The 22,039-nt window shown below is 45.4% G+C and overlaps 1 protein-coding gene and 1 long non-coding RNA gene across 7 annotated transcripts in view; one reads left to right on the top strand and one right to left on the bottom strand.

The window, feature by feature from the left end:
• ADAT1 (adenosine deaminase tRNA specific 1) overlaps positions 1-10,084 on the bottom strand; it is a 250,049-nt gene extending 239,965 nt beyond the window's left edge. Inside the window, exon 1 of one of the 2 annotated variants that reach the window (XM_069217496.1) lies at positions 9,906-10,084. The gene's annotated coding sequence lies outside the window, so the exon portion shown is untranslated. The remainder of the gene's footprint in view (positions 1-9,905) is intronic. The other variant, XM_069217497.1, reaches the window with a different exon arrangement.
• The window catches only part of LOC138268111 (uncharacterized), a 221,970-nt gene continuing 209,947 nt past the window's right edge, over positions 10,017-22,039 (top strand). For 2 of the 5 annotated variants that reach the window (XR_011199927.1, XR_011199926.1), the window contains exons 1-3: positions 10,017-10,056; positions 13,613-13,786; positions 16,396-16,422. This is a non-coding gene — a long non-coding RNA (uncharacterized lncRNA). Of the gene's footprint in view, positions 10,146-13,612; positions 13,787-16,395; positions 16,423-22,039 lie in introns of all 5 variants that reach the window. The other 3 variants (XR_011199928.1, XR_011199929.1, XR_011199930.1) reach the window with 2 other exon arrangements.

Genomic DNA, 22,039 nt, shown 5'->3' with positions numbered 1-22,039 from the left:
AAAGGTCACCATTTATATGTAGATAACTTCTACACTGGAGTTCGGTTGTTCAAGGAGTTGTTCAGAGTGGACACTGTTGCTTGTGGCACAATCCGCTCTAATCGGAAAGGCTATCCAAAAGAGCTTGTCTGTAAAAAACTTGAGAAGGGACAGTGCAGTGCCTTGCGGAATGATGAGCTGCTAGCTCTGAAATTTGTAGACAAGAGGGATGTATACATGCTAAGCACCATCCGTGATGAGAGTACTTCACCTGTGGCTGTTTGGGGTCAGGTTGCCGAAGTGCGCAAACCTGTGTGCATCTTAGACTATAATAAGCACATGGGTGGTGTTGATAGAGTAGATCAGAGGTTAGAACCTTACACTGCTGCTCGTAAGTCTTATGTGTGGTATAAGAAATTAGCGCTTCACTTGTTCCACTTGGCAACTTTTAATGCTTTTGTTGTGTTTAAGGATAGTTCTCCAGAGTCAAGGATGACATTTGTGAAATTTCAGGAGTCTATCATAGCTAGCCTTGTTGTGCTGGAACAGGCAAGAGTTCCTAGAGAAGCAGTGGTGGAGGATGTGGCTAGATTGAAAGATCGTCACTTTGCTGAGCACATTCCTCCCACGGCCAAAAAAAACTTTCCTGCTAAGAGATGTAGAGTCTGTGCTCGAAGATGTATCAGGAAGGAGACTAGGATGTACTGCCCTGATTGTCCTTCAAAGCCTGGGCTGTGTGTGGGTGGCTGTTTCAGGAGCTACCACACAAAGAAGAATTATTGGGAAATTCCGTGAGCGTAAACTGGTGTTTTATTTTTTTATATGTTCGGTTTCACGGTTGGCATTAGTCATGTATTTAGTTAGAGCTTTTGTGTTTGTAGTTTTGTACTAATTTATGATTAGTGGTTTCTTTGTTGTTTAAAAACAAAAAAAAGGGGATGGCATGTGTAGGGTGGCGCTTGGCTGGCGGCGTGGGTGGGGTGGCGCTTGGCTGGCGGTGTGTGTGGGGTGGCGCTTGGCTGGCGGTGTGGCGGTGTGGGTGGGGTGGCGCTTGGCTGGCGGTGTGTGTGGGGTGGCGCTTGGCTGGCGGTGTGTGTGGGGTGGCGCTTGGCTGGCGGTTTGGCGGTGTGGTGGCGCTTGGCTGGCGGTGTGGGTGGGGTGGCGCTTGGCTGGCGGTGTGTGTGGGGTGGCGCTTGGCTGGTGGTGTGTGTGGGGTGGCGATTGGCTGGCGGTGTGGGTGGGGTGGCGCTGGGCTGGCGGTGTGGGTGTGGTGTCGCTGGGCTGGCGGTGTGTGTGGGGTGGCGCTGGGCTGGCGGTGTGTGTGGGGTGGCGCTGGGCTGGTGGTGTGGGTGGGGTGGCGCTTGGCTGGCAGTGCCGGCCAAACGCCAGTCCACACACTCATCAGCTAGTGTGATTGCTGTATCAGGCATGTGGGCGTATGAAAGTGATGGGCCCTTGACTGGCGCTGTCTGTGGATGCGAGTCTTGTAATGTGCTGGGCCCGTGGCTGGCGGTGTGAATGGTCTAGTGCATGTCATGTATGAAAGGTGTGTGAATGGACTGTAAAGCGGTTGGTGCCTTGTCGTGGCTTTACAGCTCATGAGCTGTGAGTCATTGGTTCAGTTTTTTGGCCTTTCAGTTATTACCAGTGCATTTCACTTTTGTGAAATCTCTTGTTAATAAAATTTGATCTACTGAACAATCACTCAACCTCGTGCCAAATCCAACCAGTATGTGTGGTACAAATGACAAAACCTGCTCCGCTGTAATCAGGCGTCGCAGCACACTTGAGACACGCTAGGTGCCTAGGGTGGGACCCCGATGATGAAGCATGCCACCAACATGGTTGGTGGGTGAGGGGTCTTCTTCACATAACCTAGGTGTGTTTCTTTTCACAATTTTAGTGTTTGGCACATCACGGACGTATGTGCACACATCAAAGTGATATATTCCAAAAGAACCTGTGTTTGGGGGGGAGGGCCCACCTATGTTTTTTTTCGTCCTGGGTGCGGCCGTCATGTAGGGAAACCTACAAAACCCAGAAACTTTTTATAACTAGGCACCCCAAGGAGTCTAGGGAGGTGTGGCTTGCGTGGCTCCCCCAACATTTTCTTACCCAGACTCCTCTGTAAACCTCAAAATTTGCATAAAAAAGCATATTTTCCTGATTTTTCTTAGTAGGATCACCGCTCCAGCACAAAATTCCTACTCCCCAGTTTTCCCCTCAGTCTCCCAAGTAAAATGACACCTCACTTATGTGGGTCCCCAAAGCAGAGTCCGTCTAAAGATGTATAAAAGAATATGCCCTTATAAACTTGCTGTGCTATCCCTTCAGGTTTTGGGCCTTATTCTGTTGCAGGCACCTGGCCCACCCACACAAGTGAGGTATCATTTTTATCGGGAGACTTGGGGGAACGCTGGGTGGAAGGAAATTTGTGGCTCCTATCAGATTCCAGAACTTTCTGCCACAGAAATGTGAGGAACATGTGTTTTTTTAGCCGAATTTTGAGGTTTGCAAAGGATTCTGGGTAACAGAACCTGGTCCGAGACCCGCAAGTCACCCCTCCTTGGATTCCCCTAGGTCTCTAGTTTTCAGAAATGCACAGGTTTGGTAGGTTTCCCTATGTGCCGGCTGAGCTACAGGCCAAAATCCACAGGTAGGCACTGTTTTCTTTAAAAAAATGGGATGTGTCCACGTTGCGTTTTGGGGCGTTTCCTGTCGCGGGCGCTAGGCCTACCCATGCAAGTGAGGTATCATTTTTATCGGGAGACTTGGTGGAACGCTGGGTGGAAGGAAATTTGTGGCTCCTCTCGGATTCCAGAACTTTCTGCCACAGAAATGTGAGGAACATGTGTTTTTTTAGCTAAGTTTTGAGGTTTGCAAAGGATTCTGGGTAACAGAACCTGGTCCGAGCCCCGCAAGTCACCCCTCCTTGGATTCCCCTAGGTCTCTAGTTTTCAGAAATGCACAGGTTTGTTAGGGTTCCCTAGGTGCCGGCTGAGCTAGAGGCCAAAATCTACAGGTAGGCACTTCGCAAAAAACACCTCTGTTTTCTTCCAAAATTTTGGATGTGTCCACGTTGCGCTTTGGGGTGTTTCCTGTCGTGGGCGCTAGGCCTACCCACGCAAGTGAGGTATCATTTTTATCGGGAGGCTTGGGGGAACGCTGGGTGGAAGGAAATTTGTGGCTCCTCACAGATTCCAGAACTTTCTGCCACAGAAATGTGAGGAACATGTGTTTTTTTAGCCAAATTTTGTGGTTTACAAAGGATTCTGGGTAACAGAACCTGGTCCGAGCCCCGCAAGTCACCCTTCCTTGGATTCCCCTAGGTCTCTAGTTTTCAGAAATGCACAGGTTTGGTAGGTTTCCCTAGGTGCCGGCTGAGCTAGAGGCCAAAATCTACAGGTAGGCACTTCGCAAAAAACACCTCTGTTTTCTTCAAAAATTTAGGATGTGTCCACGTTGCGCTTTGGGGTGTTTCCTGTCGCGGGCGCTAGGCCTACCCACGCAAGTGAGGTATCATTTTTATTGGGAGACTTGGGGGAACGCTGGGTGGAAGGAAATTTGTGGCTCCTCTCAGATTCCAGAACTTTCTGCCACAGAAATGTGAGGAACATGTGTTTTTTTAGCCAAATTTTGAGGTTTGCAAAGGATTCTGGGTAACAGAACCTGGTCCGAGCCCCGCAAGTCACCCCTCCTTGGATTCCCCTAGGTCTCTAGTTTTCAGAAATGCACAGGTTTGGTAGGTTTCCCTAGGTGCCAGCTGAGCTAGAGGCCAAAATCTACAGGTAGGCACTTCGCAAAAAACACCTCTGTTTTCTTCCAAAATTTTGGATGTGTCCACGTTGCGCTTTGGGGTGTTTCCTGTCGCGGGCGCTAGGCCTACCCACGCAAGTGAGGTATCATTTTTATCGGGAGACTTGGGGGAACGCTGGGTGGAAGGAAATTTGTGGCTCCTCTCAGATTCCAGAACTTTCTGCCACAGAAATTTGAGGAACATGTGTTTTTTTAGCCAAACTTTGTGGCTTGCAAAGGATTCTGGGTAACAGAACCTGGTCCGAGCCCCGCAAGTCACCCCTCCTTGGATTCCCCTAGGTCTCTAGTTTTCAGAAATGCACAGGTTTGGTAGGTTTCCCTAGGTGCCGGCTGAGCTAGAGGCCAAAATCTACAGGTAGGCACTTCACAAAAAACACCTGTTTTCTTCCAAAATTTTGGATGTGTCCACGTTGCGCTTTGGGGTGTTTCCTGTTGCGGGCGCTAGGCCTACCCACGCAAGTGAGGTATCATTTTTATTGGGAGACTTGGGGGAACGCTGGGTGGAAGGAAATTTGTGGCTCCTCTCAGATTCCAGAACTTTCTGCCACAGAAATGTGAGGAACATGTGTTTTTTTAGCCAAATTTTGAGGTTTGCAAAGGATTCTGGGTAACAGAACCTGGTCCGAGCCCCGCAAGTCACCCCTCCTTGGATTCCCCTAGGTCTCTAGTTTTCAGAAATGCACAGGTTTGGTAGGTTTCCCTAGGTGCCGGCTGAGCTAGAGGCCAAAATCTACAGGTAGGCACTTCGCAAAAAACACCTCTGTTTTCTTCCAAAATTTTGGATGTGTCCACGTTGCGCTTTGGGGTGTTTCCTGTAGCGGGCGCTAGGCCTACCCACGCAAGTGAGGTATCATTTTTATCGGGAGACTTGGGGGAACGCTGGGTGGAAGGAAATTTGTGGCTCCTCTCAGATTCCAGAACTTTCTGCCACAGAAATGTGAGGAACATGTGTTTTTTTAGCCGAATTTTGAGGTTTGCAAAGGATTCTGGGTAACAGAACCTGGTCCGAGCCCGGCAAGTCACCCCTCCTTGGATTCCCCTAGGTCTCTAGTTTTCAGAAATGCACAGGTTTGGTAGGTTTCCCTAGGTGCCGGCTGAGCTAGAGGCCAAAATCTACAGGTAGGCACTTCGCAAAAAACACCTCTGTTTTCTTCCAAAATTTTGGATGTGTCCACGTTGCGCTTTGGGGTGTTTCCTGTAGCGGGCGCTAGGCCTACCCACGCAAGTGAGGTATCATTTTTATCGGGAGACTTGGGGGAACGCTGGGTGGAAGGAAATTTGTGGCTCCTCTCAGATTCCAGAACTTTCTGCCACAGAAATGTGAGGAACATGTGTTTTTTTAGCCGAATTTTGAGGTTTGCAAAGGATTCTGGGTAACAGAACCTGGTCCGAGCCCCGCAAGTCACCCCTCCTTGGATTCCCCTAGGTCTCTAGTTTTCAGAAATGCACAGGTTTGGTAGGTTTCCCTAGGTGCCGGCTGAGCTAGAGGCCAAAATCTACAGGTAGGCACTTCGCAAAAAACACCTCTGTTTTCTTCAAAAATTTAGGATGTGTCCACGTTGCGCTTTGGGGTGTTTCCTGTCGCGGGCGCTAGGCCTACCCACGCAAGTGAGGTATCATTTTTATCGGGAGACTTGGGGGAACGCTGGGTGGAAGGAAATTTGTGGCTCCTCTCAGATTCCAGAACTTTCTGCCACAGAAATTTGAGGAACATGTGTTTTTTTAGCCAAACTTTGTGGTTTGCAAAGGATTCTGGGTAACAGAACCTGGTCCGAGCCCCGCAAGTCACCCCTCCTTGGATTCCCCTAGGTCTCTAGTTTTCAGAAATGCACAGGTTTGGTAGGTTTCCCTAGGTGCCGGCTGAGCTAGAGGCCAAAATCTACAGGTAGGCACTTCACAAAAAACACCTCTGTTTTCTTCCAAAATTTTGGATGTGTCCACGTTGCGCTTTGGGGTGTTTCCTGTTGCGGGCGCTAGGCCTACCCACGCAAGTGAGGTATCATTTTTATTGGGAGACTTGGGGGAACGCTGGGTGGAAGGAAATTTGTGGCTCCTCTCAGATTCCAGAACTTTCTGCCACAGAAATGTGAGGAACATGTGTTTTTTTAGCCAAATTTTGAGGTTTGCAAAGGATTCTGGGTAACAGAACCTGGTCCGAGCCCCGCAAGTCACCCCTCCTTGGATTCCCCTAGGTCTCTAGTTTTCAGAAATGCACAGGTTTGGTAGGTTTCCCTAGGTGCCGGCTGAGCTAGAGGCCAAAATCTACAGGTAGGCACTTCGCAAAAAACACCTCTGTTTTCTTCCAAAATTTTGGATGTGTCCACGTTGCGCTTTGGGGTGTTTCCTGTAGCGGGCGCTAGGCCTACCCACGCAAGTGAGGTATCATTTTTATCGGGAGACTTGGGGGAACGCTGGGTGGAAGGAGATTTGTGGCTCCTCTCAGATTCCAGAACTTTCTGCCACAGAAATGTGAGGAACATGTGTTTTTTTAGCCGAATTTTGAGGTTTGCAAAGGATTCTGGGTAACAGAACCTGGTCCGAGCCCGGCAAGTCACCCCTCCTTGGATTCCCCTAGGTCTCTAGTTTTCAGAAATGCACAGGTTTGGTAGGTTTCCCTAGGTGCCGGCTGAGCTAGAGGCCAAAATCTACAGGTAGGCACTTCGCAAAAAACACCTCTGTTTTCTTCCAAAATTTTGGATGTGTCCACGTTGCGCTTTGGGGTGTTTCCTGTAGCGGGCGCTAGGCCTACCCACGCAAGTGAGGTATCATTTTTATCGGGAGACTTGGGGGAACGCTGGGTGGAAGGAAATTTGTGGCTCCTCTCAGATTCCAGAACTTTCTGCCACAGAAATGTGAGGAACATGTGTTTTTTTAGCCGAATTTTGAGGTTTGCAAAGGATTCTGGGTAACAGAACCTGGTCCGAGCCCCGCAAGTCACCCCTCCTTGGATTCCCCTAGGTCTCTAGTTTTCAGAAATGCACAGGTTTGGTAGGTTTCCCTAGGTGCCGGCTGAGCTAGAGGCCAAAATCTACAGGTAGGCACTTCGCAAAAAACACCTCTGTTTTCTTCCAAAATTTTGGATGTGTCCACGTTGCGCTTTGGGGTGTTTCCTGTCGCGGGCGCTAGGCCTACCCACGCAAGTGAGGTATCATTTTTATCGGGAGACTTGGGGGAACGCTGGGTGGAAGGAAATTTGTGGCTCCTCTCAGATTCCAGAACTTTCTGCCACAGAAATGTGAGGAACATGTGTTTTTTTAGCCAAATTTTGTGGTTTGCAAAGGATTCTGGGTAACAGAACCTGGTCCGAGCCCCGCAAGTCACCCCATCTTGGATTCCCCTAGGTCTCTAGTTTTCAGAAATGCACAGGTTTGGTAGGTTTCCCTAGGTGCGGCTGAGCTAGAGGCCAAAATCTACAGGTAGGCACTTCGCAAAAAACACCTCTGTTTTCTTTCAAAAAAATGCGATGTGTCCACGTTGCGTTTTGGGGCGTTTCCTGTCGCGGGCGCTAGGCCTACCCACACAAGAGAGGTATCATTTTTATCGGGAGACTTGGGGGAACATAGATTAGCGAAACAAGTGCTATTGCCCCTTGTCTTTCTCTACATTTTTTCCTTCAAAATATAGGAGAGTGTGTAAAAAAGACATCTATTTGAGAAATTCCCTATAATTCACATGCTAGTATGGTCACCCCGGAATTCAGAGATGTGCAAATAACCACTGCTCCTCAGCACCTTATCTTGTGCCCTTTTTGGAAATGCAAAGGTTTTCTTGATAGCAATTTTTTACTCTTTATATTTCAGCAAATGAATTGCTGTATACCCGGTATAGAATGAAAACGCACTGCAGGGTGCAGCTCATTTATTGGCTCTGGGTTCCTCGGGTTCTTGATGAACCTACAAGCCCTATATATCCCCGCAACCAGAGGAGTCCAGCAGACGTAACGGTATATTGCTTTCCATAATCTGACATTGCAGGGAAAAATTACAGAGTAAAACGTAGAGAAAAATTGATGGTTTTTTCACCTCAATTTCAATATTTTTCTTTTTCAGCTGTTATTTTCTGTAGGAAACCCTTGTAGGATCTACACAAATGACCCCTTGCTGAATTCAGAATTTTGTCTACTTTTCAGAAATGGTTAGGTCTCTGGGATCCAGCATTGGTTTCATGCCCATTCCTGTCACTGACTGGAAGGAGGCTGAAAGCACAAAAAAATGCAAAAATGGGGTATGCCCCAGTAAAATGCCTAAATTGTGTTGGAAAATTGGGTTTTCTGATTCAAGTCTGCCTGTTCCTGAAAGCTAGGAAGCTGCTGAGTTTAGCACTGCAAACCCTTTGTTGATGCCATTTTCAGGGGGAAATCCACAAGCCTTCTTCTGCAGCCACTTTTTCCAATTTTTTTGAAAAAAACGAAATTTTCACTGTATTTTGGCCAATTTCTTGGCCTCCTTCAAGGGAACCCACAAAGTCTGGCTACCTCTAGAATCCCTAGGATGTTGGGAAAAAAGGACGCAAATTTGGCTTGGTTAGCTTATGTGGACAAAAAGTTATGAGGGCCTAAGCGCGAACTGCCCCAAATAGGCAAAAAAAAGGCCTGGCACAGGAGGGGGAAAAGGCCTGGCAGCGAAGGGGCTAAGTCGCGTTCGCGGTCTAGGAGTCCATGTGACTCCCAAGCTTTGATGCGGGCCACGCCCGCTTTCAAAGAACACTTCGTCTATGAAGGGCAATACAAAATCGAGCAGCAACGATCGTGAAGGAGCGATCAAGAGCGCAGCTGATCATAAACAAAAGCACCGTGACGCATGGAGAGCCCGCTCCCACTCCACACTGTGAACCAAGTACGTCACACTCATATCATAAAATGTCACACATATTAGGAAAAAGACTTATCTTTGGGCTGCAGCAGCAAAGAAAGAGGAAGGACTGTGTTTGCAGAGACTAGTATACAGGAGTCATCCCTTTGATTGGTGGACATTGGACTCCTTGGGTTCATGGGAATTGTAGTTTTTTGGTCAAGTTTTGATTGGCTGTTGTCTTTTGTTGCAGTAAGGAGAGAGAAACCTAATCCGAAGCCTCTGGTCCCGACATAGAATCTGGGCATCTCATGCTCAAGCTACATCCCTTGCCTGACCTATCAGCTCAGCTGACTGTAAACAATCAGTGTAGATATCCTTAGGCCTTCACGGGGTGGCAGGCGAGGGAATTTAACACCATGTCTGGTTTACAATTCTCTGTAGTAACACAAAAGCATATGGAACATACTCAAACCTTAAAGAATTGAGAATGACTGTGGTGGGGAGTAGGATTCACTTAAATTGCCACAGCCTACCCTCTGAAAAGAACTTTCAAAATTAATTTCATTTTTTTTAAAGAATGTATGTCGAAAAACAGAAATTGACTTTCCAACAACCCTTTTGCATGCCTCACAATTGAAGTAAACTGTTTTGTTAACGGTTAGCAGGTGTTAAACAGACGCGGACTTTAATTCTTAAAGGTTGTAAACGACAGTGCTTAATAAAATTATACCAACTGCCTGCTGACAATGGGTGTGATTGTTTTTGAAATATTGGCTGATACTAGCGTTCAAAAGAGCTTAATACTCTGAAACTGGGGGGCTTGAATTTAGCATTATGAGTGTTGGGCTGACTATTCAAGCATATATAGAGCACGGTACATTGTACAGTTTTTGTTAGTTACAAAATATTTGACACACGTTTGTGTTTTTGACGTTTGGCTCTTGGGATTAGAACAGACCACTCACTGCCTCAGTTCCCGCAATCAATTCTTTGATTTGCAGTTGCCTCAACAACTATGCCGCCTTCATACTGGTTTATGCGCAGAATAGGCTGTGTATCACTTCCAGTCACGGCTTAATTGATCGGGACATTAACAAACACTGGAGATCATTAGGTGACGTAAAAAAATGCGAGGCGATCTTCGTCGAGACTCCAGTTAGTGAGCGAATAAATAGGGCAGAAGACATGTTTCACCCAGTGCCATTCCAATTCACCATATCAAACTCTGCCAACAAACACGGCAGACGTAGCTATTATTTCTTTTCGCCTCAACCAAACCTCCCTGGCCACCCTCTGACATTAACGTGCATACATCACCTCTATGATCCTGCACATCAAAAGAGGAAACGATAGAGACTGGTTCTTTTAGCCCACGCCTTTCCTCACGTGAGGCACGTCGTCACGGTTTGATGACGTTGATGCGCCCCCTTCAGAGCCGGGCAAAACAGGGAAAAGCCGTAAGGAAGGTGTAAATCTGGTGGTTCGCGCGTTTGTTATGTTCGTCAGCGCATGTGCGGGACCTCGGAATGTAGCTAAGGCTAATCAATCGTCATAGCAGTGAGTGAGGGGTATCTGGGGACTTGCGACTGCGTTTGTATTTTATTCAGGACCGTAGAGGAGGGTTATGCAGTTGTTTCTTCACTTTAACTAAACAGCATTTTTAAAGTTAGTGAAGAAAAAACACATAACTTTGGAACTACAAGTCCAATGAATCTGAGGGTGACTGTGTCCATAGTAACCATAGTCCAATCACAACGCAGACTATTGTATATAATCATGTGATATCCCTTCCTCGTTCCTCTTTCTTCACTGCTGTCAGTGAAGTCATTCCTTTATTAACTTCTCATCAGATATTACTGCTTTTTTATATTGATGCGTTTCTTCAGACGTGTACTGTAGTTTTTTTCCTAATATCGAGGGTTAGGCTTCCTGCCCAAGCGCGTTTTTCCCCGATAATTGCAGGTCCTGAGGAAGCATTCACGCCAACACGATTATTTCTAGTGCCAACACAATTCTTTTTGGCGCATCAAAGCTTTCCTGTCAGCACTCCTGTGCTCTAACTGCCTCGCCACGCGCGTTAGGGAATTACTGTGGGTATTTCCCTTTGGGAGTTTTCCTTCACGGTTTCTTCCCTGCCAACCCTCACATTGCACACTGTTAAAGCGGTTGACATTTACTCTATTTTTTTTTTCCACATTAATTCAATTCCTTTTCTATCAGCACCATCTAGTGCCAAATATATTACTTTTTAGTACAGTTTTTTTTGTACTTCTTTGTAAGTGCCTGCGAGGGGGCAGACCTTATTAAGTTTGGGGCATATGCTTTAATTGGTGCTCCACCCTCTTAAGCATGGATCAGCCCACTGATCATGAATATTCATCGTTTCAGGATACAGAAGAAGAGTGGTCCCCCAATATATTACCGGCTAGTGGAGTTCAAGCTCTCTCGCTGGAAATTTCCAAGGCGATAGCCCCCCTTTAAAGAACAGTTTGATAACATTGCCAAAAGCATTCCTGGGGTTTTTTCTCAATCAAATTCCTCAGAACCGGGCCCTAGCACTCCTAGTAATTGGGGAAAAAGGCCTATAAGTGTGACGCGGGGCACCTGGAGGTTTTCAATATACTAACGGAAACCTTTCATAAGAGTGCACGCACATTTAAATACACACCCTACCAAGAGGATGTCCAAACCAGAGAAAATAGCAACGCTGTCGCCCAAAATCCTGACCTCGAGAATAAGGTCCTGTTTATGGGGAGAGGGTGATTCAGATGAAGAGGTTTCCTCTGATACCAATTAGGACCCTAAGAGACCACAGTGTCCTGGATCCACCTCTTCGGACTCCCCTGAAGGGGATATAATTCAATTAGACATGTTTGATCCATCCACTATCTATCACCCCGTTCTTCTGAGTAGATTTCTGATCAAAAAGTGGCAGATTATGTTTCCAGAAAGTTATGACGGCCCTTAGAAAAATAAGTCAGGGCTAGACTTAGAAAATAGTGCTCCAGACCATTTATACAAGGGAAAGTTGCAGTCACACCTGACATAGATCAAAAGCTTTGTACTTTTTTTTAAATAAATACATGAGGTATCCCAAAAAAGGAATAGATAGTTCATGGAGGAATGAGGAAGGGGAAGAACCTCCAGTCGTTTCTCCCAACAAGGTCCCTCTAGAGCCCATTTCAAAAGAAACAGTGGATGGAACAACGGAAGACAGGGGACTTTCTACCGCATCAGAGGTTCAGGGAGAGGGAGAAGCAACAGAGCTGCTAGAGCAGGGGCTAACGGTTTACGAATGTCTAGCTCTCCCCTTCGGCCTGTCCTCAGCACCATGGTGTTTAACCAAACTCCCAAGACCAGTAATGCAGTTTCTACGTACAATGGGAGTTCAAATAATCATCTACTTAGACGGCATTCTTCTGATGAGCCAATCCCACCAACATCCCAAATACAACTTGAACATGACTGTTGCTCTCCTCCGGATCTAGGTTTTATCATCAACCAACAGAAATCAGAACTTGTTCCAACTCAACAAATTACTTTTCTAGGATTCCTGATAGACTCACTGAAAGCTTCCCTGAGTCTTCCTCTATTGAAGGTCACAAAGATTCGGAAAGAACTCCGGACAGTCCTTTAGCGAGACAGACTAAGCTTATGTCAACTGGCCAGGTTAGTGGGCCTTCTCTCATCCTCCATCCAAGCCATCTTACCAGGACCCCTACACTATTGGGCTCCTCAAAGTCATCTTCCCTCATGGCATGGAGGATTTCCGGGGGTTGCTGGAAAAATGAACAACTTCCAACAGAAGGGGCTAACTTACAACAAGCTTGCGCCTCAGCACCTCCAAGAGGGATCGACCTGCTTGGAGACGATGGAATAGTTGGTGTGTGGGAAAGCATCTGGATCTCTTGGGGGCCGAAGTTACTCACATTATGATTTTCTTAGCAGAATTAGCACAATCTGGATTAGCGTATCGTACAATAAACTCTTTCAGATCAGCTATTTCTTCAGACACATTCCGGTTGACACAAAACCCATTGGTGAGCATCCTTGGATTTGTCAATTAATGAGAGGCATTCAACTCTCTGGACCTCCTGAACCCAGATATTCTGATTTATGGGATGTTAATATCATATTACACTTTTTATTAAATTGGAAAAATAATCAATATTTATCTTGAAAGGAACTATTGGCTAAATTAGTCAACTTACTTTGTCTGATATCAAGTAAAAGAGACTCTGATATACAGGTATTAGACATTTTAGCCAGGATTTTCACTCCTGAAGTGGTCACATCACTGTATCCAGAAGGACTAAGACTAATATCAGGTCAGTATCCTATCCAGTTTTTCCTGATCAACCTAAATTACATGTGGTAAGATGTATTGAAGCATATGAAGACATGTTGATGAAGGTTAGACCTCCAGTAGAAAAACAATTGCTCATTGTCCTCCAGAAACCATTTAAGGCAGTTTCTTCACCTTCGATTTAGAGGGGAGTATGATGGATTTTGGCAGAAGCTGGTGTAGATATTCATAAGTTTGGTGCTCACTCCACTAGGGCACCAATGGCTTCCAAAACCATACAGGTTGGTGGCAGATTAGAGGACATCATGAATGCAGCAGATTGGTCATCAGAGTCAACATTAAAAAAAATCTATTTTAAACCTATCTTAGAGGCTGCATCTCTAGTGGTGAGTAAGCTTTGAACATTCATAATTCTCTCCTCCGTTCCTGATATAGATTGAAAAAGTTCCTAGCTAACAAGAAGGAAAGTTTCAGTTCTATTAAGTACAAAGAGGTGAGGATTTTCCCACCCTTAGGCATCAAACTTGATTCCCTGACCCTCCCTATAACTTCGTATTCAGTAAGTAAGATTTTTAATTGTTTTATTTCTTGCAAGATATACTGCTTTATTGGTTAACTGTATTCACAAATATAGTAATGTAGCATACTTTGCTTGGTTTCACAATATTTGTTATTCTACCATATCTTTATAACATATGTTATTTTATTTATTGCATAGGAAATGATAAAGGTTTGAGTAGGATGGTCACTAAAGGCTGAACTTCCTCCAGTGAAGAGGAGGAATGAGAAGGGACGTCACATGATTATACAGAATAGGCTGTGTTATGATTGGACTATGGTTACTATGGACAAATTCACCCTGAGATTCATGGGACTTGTAGTTCCGACGTTGGTATGTGTTTTTTCTTTGCTAACTTTGAAAATGCTGTTTAATTAAAGTGAAGAAAGAAATGCATAATCCTTGCCTCCTTGTCCTTAATAGAATTAAAACTTTCCTTTTCGTTAGCTAGTAAATTTTTCATTATTTATAGTTAGTGGCCACGGCAGTGCTGAGATTGAAAAAAATAGTTTGGGAACCCATCAATTCTATGTCAGGAATGTTTATGTTCCTCTTTCGTTTTACTGCTAACACAGTGGCCAATAACAAAGTAAACAACAACGAGCATTTGCAATGCAATGGGTCTCACGTTTGCTCGAGTTAGAGCTATTAGCATTGTAAATTCCTAACTGGACTTTTCCTGCCACATCAATTGAAAATGAAAAGTAAAACTGTTGACATAAGCAAGGCAATTCAAAGTGCCACGTCAGCCATGAGCATGAGCGCGAAGGAGAGATACAAAAGGAAAAAGAAGTTCACTCACAGTCGAATGTATCAGTAAACATGCAATTATCCATGTAACAGGGTCGGTACCAATGATAAAGGATTTTTGAAAGGCAAGCCCATGAACGAGTGATAGTGATGGGCGTGGTTAAAAGCCCACAGAAGATTACAACACGTCAGAGCACTTGCGTACTCGACCTAAAAACTACATTACCCATGAGTCTTAACCACTCTCTCTATGACCCACCAATCAGGTCCCGTTGACCCCCTATATAGTCCACATAACACAAAGTCCTTCCTCTTTCTTTGCTGCTTACACAGCCATAGATAAGTGCCATTCTATGTGAGGAGCAGAGGCTCTGATTATGCTCCTCTTTATTCACTTTTTCTCAGCAGCCAATTAGAAGCAAGTTGAAAAACACTACATTTCCTATAAATCAAATGTATCATTTGAGTAAACATAGAAACCCAGCCCTCTATAACATGCCAGGCACATTGCCATTTCCTCTGGTCTTCTATATGTATCCCTAGCCCCCCCCCTTCCCTCTCTCACTGGCCGGCGTTCAGCCATTCCTCCCACACATGTCTCCCCCTCTGATAAATAACCCTCCCTTTTCCCCTCCCCGCATCCCCACGTTTTCCTGCCCCCTCCTTTTATCCCCCATTTTTTCCTTTTTTCTTTTTCTTTTCCCCCCTTTTCTCCTTTTCCTTCTTTTTCCCAGCCCCCTCTTTCCCCTTTTTTTCTGGGGTCTCTTCCTCCTCCACGTTATAGCAGGCTTCACTCCAAAATCTACTCTTTCCTCCTTTTTTCCTTCTTCCGCCTTTTTTCTCTTTTTTCCTCTCCTCTTTCCCCTTTTCTTGTTTCCTTTTCTCTCTTTTTTACCTCTTTTCTCTACACTCTCTTGCTCTTGCTTTTTGTCAATTTTTTTTATCTCTTCCTCCTCAGCCCTTTTTCCCCGTCTCTTCTTTTCCCTCTTCCTCTTTATTCCCCCTGTTTTACCTTTTTTTCTGTATTTTCTTTTCCTTGGCTCCTACTGTCTTTAAAATCCTCCGTCCTTCTCTCCCCCCCTTTTTCTTCCTTTGTTTTTCCTTTTCTAACTTCCTTTCCATACTCTCCTTTTCTTTTTTCTTTAACCTCCCTTTGTTCCCACTTCTTTCCCTCCTTATCCCACCCCACTTATTCCCCTTCACCCCTTCCACCTCCCCTCCCCACATCCCATTCTTGCTCTCCACTCTCCCCCTTATTTCACGGCCGCTGGGAACTACAATTCCTAGCGGCCGCGGGAATCCTGTGTTGCCTTTCTGCTCCGCAAGGCAGCCAGAGGCTCACTCCTCGGGGTGCCCCGGAAGCACTTACGTGATGAGTTGGCTTTGCCGGCCCGGGCAGGGGAGCCTGGCTTCCGGCCTCCACGTCCGTCCGTTGTTGTCAACGCGGGCCTGGCGGTGATTATACACACCTGGCCTATTACATGACGCGGCTGACCACAATGAAAACACCGTCTCTCCTTGACTGGTTTACCCAAGCGGTCCAAGGAGAGTACGGATTAGTCGCACAGCGACCGCCTCCCTTCATGCAGTGAGTGATTGAACCACGCCCTGGACACACAGATAAGAATCCTCTGTTCCTCTATATTTTATCTCGCTATATATATTTATATATATATACACAGACAAGTTATCTTCTTACTACGAGTGTTTAACTGGTTATCTTGCCTTTACTTTTTTCTGGCTGATATCTTTTAATCAGCTCCCCACTAGATAATTGCAGGTCCCTATCTGGACCTCCCTTCTGCATTATCTTTTTAATCAGTAAGTACCATTCAATGGGTACCCCTTCCCTCTACATAACTATTTACCCTCTGTTCTTGCCACCCTCTGTTCTTGCCCCCCCCCCTTTTTTGTTCCTTTCCTGAACCATAGTGTCTGACAATCATGGACACTCCCTCTCCTGGATACCAGAGGCCATTAGCCTCTAGGGATAGGGTAAGATTTATTTGCTTGCCCTTAGTAGTAGTAGTATCTACTGTTTATATATGCTCTCTCTGTGCATGATTATTGCCTACAATAGTTGTTTTCTGTGCATGAGCGTGTTTTTCTCTTTTGTCATGTGTGTGGTTGGTTTGAAGTAAAGTGCTGTGTTACACTGTTGCCTTTATTGACTATCTGTTTAATCCCTGCAGGCCATCTCAAGGTAGTTCCTTGGCAAGGTAGGCGGCTTACTTTTGCACTTTTTTCCTTAGACCTGTTACCATCAAAACAGTGTGTTTTCAACTCCTAAAGTGAGACATAGGGATCCATTGCCCTGATGAATGCCCGAGACCTTTCTAGGCTCACCACAGAGGGCAGAAACATGTTGGCTATAATTTTTTAGACAGGTGACCCTGTGAGTCCTTGTTTCCAACAGAGGTGTCCCACTCTACGCTTTTAACCGCACCAAACAGAACCTATTATTTAATTGTAACTTTGCACAGGTATCTGTTTAGGTGTTTTTATTCCTTAGATTAGCTGGATCCCGACTTTCCAGACCTAGAATTCATTTACGCACTCCCCCCTGTTCTTATAACAGGGAGCTCGTATTATTTCTATATACATTGCCCAGGTGTAGCACCCAAGCGTATACTGTGTTTTCCTTAAGCTACCAGGAGTTCTTTCCCCCATTCCACACTTTTTTCACCTTTTGATTGCCTGTCGCCTTTGGGTGTTTTTTCACCTTTTTTGACTGCCTATAGCCTCCGGGCGAACTGAGGGAGCGTATTATCATCCCTACGTGGCTCCGGGCACCTTGCTAATTATGAAGTGGAGCAGGGGATTGGGGAAACACCACTCTGCTCTCTTTCAACGTCAATGCGCGGAGGCCACGCGCGCATGCAAAAATAGCCGATTTTGGTCCCGGCCCTTTCCAGTGCAGTGTGAAGATGGAGAGACGCGTGTTCTCGGTCTCTGGCCCTCCCAAGCCTTAATACTCCCTGTTTACGCCCTGTTAGCAATCACTTTAGGGTTGAAGTAATATCAATCACTTAGGCTTCGCATAGTTTCTTTGGCAGGTCTTCCGCCATACTTTAATGTCCATCACAACCCATGATATTTAAGGGTTGAGTTTCACCTGCCTTGAGGATATTACCTCTTTTGTGTATACTCCCTTACTCGTAAGAGATACTATCTCCTGATTAACCTTTGAGTGGGTGACTGGCACTTTTCTACTTATTACTCCTGTGCCCCACTCTCCATGTCTGTGGCTGTTTATGGGGATGATGCTGGTGAAGGTTACTGTCACGAGCCTGAGAGGTCCTTTGAGCAGGACTTCATCTACACACTGCACGCTCGGGTACGTCACACTGTGAATGTAGTCTTGGCCTAGGCTATCCGGCTCATTAAACAAAACATTTACTTGGTTTCACTGAACATCAAGGTTGGATTTCCACCACTGCGCCTCTTAGCAGTGGCAGGGCTCGAAAAATCCACTCGACCACTCGCATTGGCGAGTCTTATTTGAACAGGTCGAGCTATTTTTAATACTCGGGAGTTGACAATGAACACGTGTTCTGTTCAGTTGAAAAGTGGAGGAGCAATAAAAGATGCCTTTGAATCTTGTTCTTATGTCACATGTCACATTTGCTCTGTGTTCACAGATAGAGGTAAAAAGTCAGTTTTTCTTACAATTAATTTTCCTTCTGACTGCAGAGTTCCAGGACTTTGTAAGGTGAACTGTGTGACCTGCTGCTTAGAATGTAAAATAAAAAGATATAATGTGGCAGGATTTTCCTAACACACAACATTTAAATGACTAAGTCAACTGTGCAGGCATTTCAAAATATATATCAGTAGTTGTGAAAGCCCTTTTTTATATTTCTGTGTGATGACAAAATATTTTAATAGGATGAAAACAAATCAGAATACTTTACATGTTGATGTGCAAAGGATATGTTTTCTGAAACCCAGTTTATGTTAATACACTATATAAGCTGTAAGTTAGTGGTGTGATTTTGGGACATTTCTTGAAAGGTTACTGTGTATAGATGACAATATCTTACCACATCATGGTTTAGTAATATATTTATTAAAATTGAGTGTTCAAACAAACTGAGAAACACTCCTGCCCTGATGGCAGTGTTGTTAGTAAACTAAAATAAGTCCTAGTTTATGTGGGCTAGACCTCATGGGTATATGGGTTAGATTCTTGTGATGCATGCAGCAAGCTTTTGTCTATTTAATCAAACAAAATAGTTTTTTTGTACTGCAGAAATGCTGAGCTCACATATTTGAAGGTGCAATCATATGTGAGAATAAAAAAAAAAGGCGACTCTGTAAACTATTTGCCTAGGATCACACAATTTGAGACCCGTTTACGGGTCAAGTACAGTACAGTTAGGTCGAGTAGATTATTTCAGTTACTCGACCTGCAGGTCTAGTAACATTTTTATGAGTTTTCAAGCCCTGAGTGAAGAGCCTCAATCCCCCACAATGTCATGGGAAGTTTTAAGAGGCCGCTGGCTAAAGACCATGACTATAGCACCTCTGACGCCCCATCAAAAACCAAAGCCCAAGATGATTCGGACTCATCATCCTCTGCTCAGCCCTCGGACCTGGGAAATTACCCATCCCCCATTAGCGTAAGAAGAAGACAAGAAGACGCATCACTTTCAGGAGTCCATGCAAACACCTAAGGTTCTTACTTTTGAACCTGAAGATATAATTCACTCCAGCCCTTCTCTATGGACCCCTCTAGCTGAGATGGCAGATTATGTAGAGTCCCATATTCGCCAAGGGTTCGAGAAGGACATCATACCTCGGCTTAGATCCGAGTGCTCCAGACCTGATTCCCCTTCCAAATGCACGAAGACCCCTGAAACTGACCCTACATTGGTCTAAAAAAAATAAAAAATTCTAAAGACTCCAAGAAAGGCATTGATCGCGCATGGCGCTGATGCCAAGACAAACTGATTGGGTTATAACAAAAAACCTGGAAATGGGATTTCATGCTAAGGAGTCGGGGACTCCCAGTGACCCGAGGTCTTAGTCGGGTGGGCCCAACGTGCCCTGTGTTTCCTAGGAAACACAAATTGTGCTATCTCAAGCAAGCAACGTCGATCCATTCTTATCAGGATGGACCCTAAACTCGCTGATCGCGCTTCCTCAGAGTCGGGCCCCTTAGCTCAAGGGTTACTTTTTGGTCCACCTTTCTTCATAGAGTTTTCTAAATTCATGGCTAAGTACGCAAAACTTGACAAAGCCCAGGGTTTTATCAAGAAGGTCTTCCGACCATTTTTTAGCAGGGCCGGATGCTTTAGAGGGCAAGCCTTCGGATGCTATTTCAACCAAGGTCCTCAATGAGGCTTCTATCATCAAATCAGGGGAGGATACCAGGACCCCAGATCCCCCACCTCTACCTTCTACCCCTCCCGTACTGAGGCCGGCAGGAACAGATTCCGAAGAGGATGATTCAAGAGGAGGCCAGTCCACCTACCAAGACTCAGGATCTACAGGTGAGCCTAATTTCCACTTCAGAAATATATTTGAGCAGCAGGAACGCATTGTTCCTTCACAACTGCCACAAAATAACTCAGGATGCTTGGGTTCTGGAGACAGTTCAGGGTTGCAAGTTGGAGTTTTACAATTCTGCAACCCAACTCGTTTTCCCCCCTGCAGTGTATTTTCCCCCACAAGATCTGGAGTCCATCACTGCAGAGATTTCATATCTCCTGCTCACAGGAGGCATAGTAGGACCGTTTCCCCACTCTCTGGGTTTCCTCAGCCCAATTTTTTTAGTAGAAAGGGCGGCGGATCCGGTCTAGTTTTGAATCTAAAGGAATTCAATGGGTGGATTATTTATCGCCACTTCAAAATGGAAGGCATCCATTTGCTAAGAGACATCCTTCGATAAAAGGACTGGATGGTTTTTATAGACTTGAAAGATGCTATGTGACCATTCCTATTTTCCCACCTCATCAGCGGTTTCTTCAGTTTCTTTGGAAAGGGCAATGCTTTGAGTGCAAGCGCCTTCCTTTTGGCCTATCATCAGGCCTTGATGCTTCACAAAAGTGATGTTTTCCCAATAGCAGAATATCTTCGAGCCAGAGGTGTTCCTCTGATAATCTATCTAGACGACATCATCATCATGGCTCAATGCCCCGGGCTACTCCTCACCCACCTGGAATGGACAATATCTCTCATCAGGATCTGGGCTTCATTGTGAACAGCCAGAAGTCGGTTTTGACTTTGAAGTGGACTCAGTACTGACCCAATTGATTCTTCCCCCTCTGAAAATCCGTAGCACCAAGAAAGAATTGGGATCGATCTTGTGCAAACAAATTGTATCGTTGAGATCGATAGCCCATGTGATGGGCTTGTGGTCTTCATTGATTCAAACCATATTTCCGAGTCCCCTTCATGACCGGGCCCTTCAACGCCCAAAGATCTCTCACCTCTAGAAGAGTCTCAGCTCCCCCGAACAGATTCCCGTGTATGGGGAGGCAAGAACAGAGATGTGCTTGTGACTGGAGCATATGGAGCCCGGGAATGGCAGGACGATTTTTGGACCTTCCCTGTAGATCGGGATTGAGTCTGATGCCAGCCGTTGGTGGTGGGAAGCTTGATGCGGTCTGATATCCACAGGGGGTCAGTGGTCCAGAACAGAACTGGACCTTCATATCAATTGCTTGGAGATCCTAGTGGGTTCCTTTGCAATCAGGAGTCTTTCGCCAGTCAAGACAGATTGTTGCATACTTCTTTGGATGGACAACATCTTTGCAGTCAAATATGTCAACAAGCTGGGCAGGACGAAGTTCAGAATCCTGGCGGAGATCGCCAAGGATTTTTGGTATTTCTGACTTCAAAATCAGATAGCAGTGGTAGTGAAGTAACTTCCGGGACAGACAACTCAGTTGTGGATTGGCGGTCTTGTCACCTACAGGACTACAGTGATTGGAGATTGCATCCAAAAGTCTCTTGTGCTCTCCAAATTCTGTGGAGCCCTTTCTCAATAGATCTTTTTGCCTCTCGCCTCAGCCGTCAACTGGAAAGTTTTTTCAGTTGGTGTGCGGATCCAGAAGCCTTAGTGACCGAAGCATTTCTTCAGGACTGGTCTCCGTTCCTGGGTTATGCCTTTCCACTTTTCATGATGATACCCAGGGTCTTGGCTCATACTCGTCATCAATGTGTGGAACTGATTCTAGTGATTCCTCTTTGGAGAGCTCAGGCTTGTTTCCTGGTGGTCCTGGAAATGAGCTGCAGAGCCCAATCCTGATCCAGTCTTGGGGGAATCATCTTCTGGATCCCATGGGCCTTCCTCATCCTCTGATACTATCAGAATGCCTCTCTCTTGTGGCGTGGAATATTTCAGGGAGAGATGGCGTCTCCTAGGTCTTTTGCAAGAATGTTAAAAGCCTGGTCTTCCGGTACCCACAAACGCTGTACTTCCAATAGGAAGCATTGGTGTAATTGGTGACTAAAAATGAGGTCTCTAGTTGGCAGTCGGTTTGCACCCTGTCCAAGTAGGGACTCTCACTTTAGTTAGGATAAGGGAGATAACCAGCTAAGTTAACCCCTGCTCCCCTCATTGGTAGCTTGGCACGAGCAGTCAGGCTTATCTCAGAAGCAATGTGTAAAGCATTTGCACATACCACACAGTAATAAAGTGAAAACACTACAAAAAGACACCACACCAGTTTTAGAATAATAGCCAATCTTTATCTGTGTGAAACGAGACCAAAATGAGAAAAATCCAACATACAATAATAAAGATATCCATTTTTCAACAATTAACTTTAAAATACAGTTCCTCGAAGTCAATAGCTCCGTCTGGGGTTATCAAGGCATTGTGAATAA

The sequence above is a fragment of the Pleurodeles waltl genome, chromosome 12, assembly GCF_031143425.1.
Source record: "Pleurodeles waltl isolate 20211129_DDA chromosome 12, aPleWal1.hap1.20221129, whole genome shotgun sequence".
Classification (NCBI taxonomy): domain Eukaryota; kingdom Metazoa; phylum Chordata; class Amphibia; order Caudata; family Salamandridae; genus Pleurodeles; species Pleurodeles waltl.
Note: the sequence above shows the minus strand (reverse complement) of the source record. Positions and strands in the feature narration are given on the sequence as shown.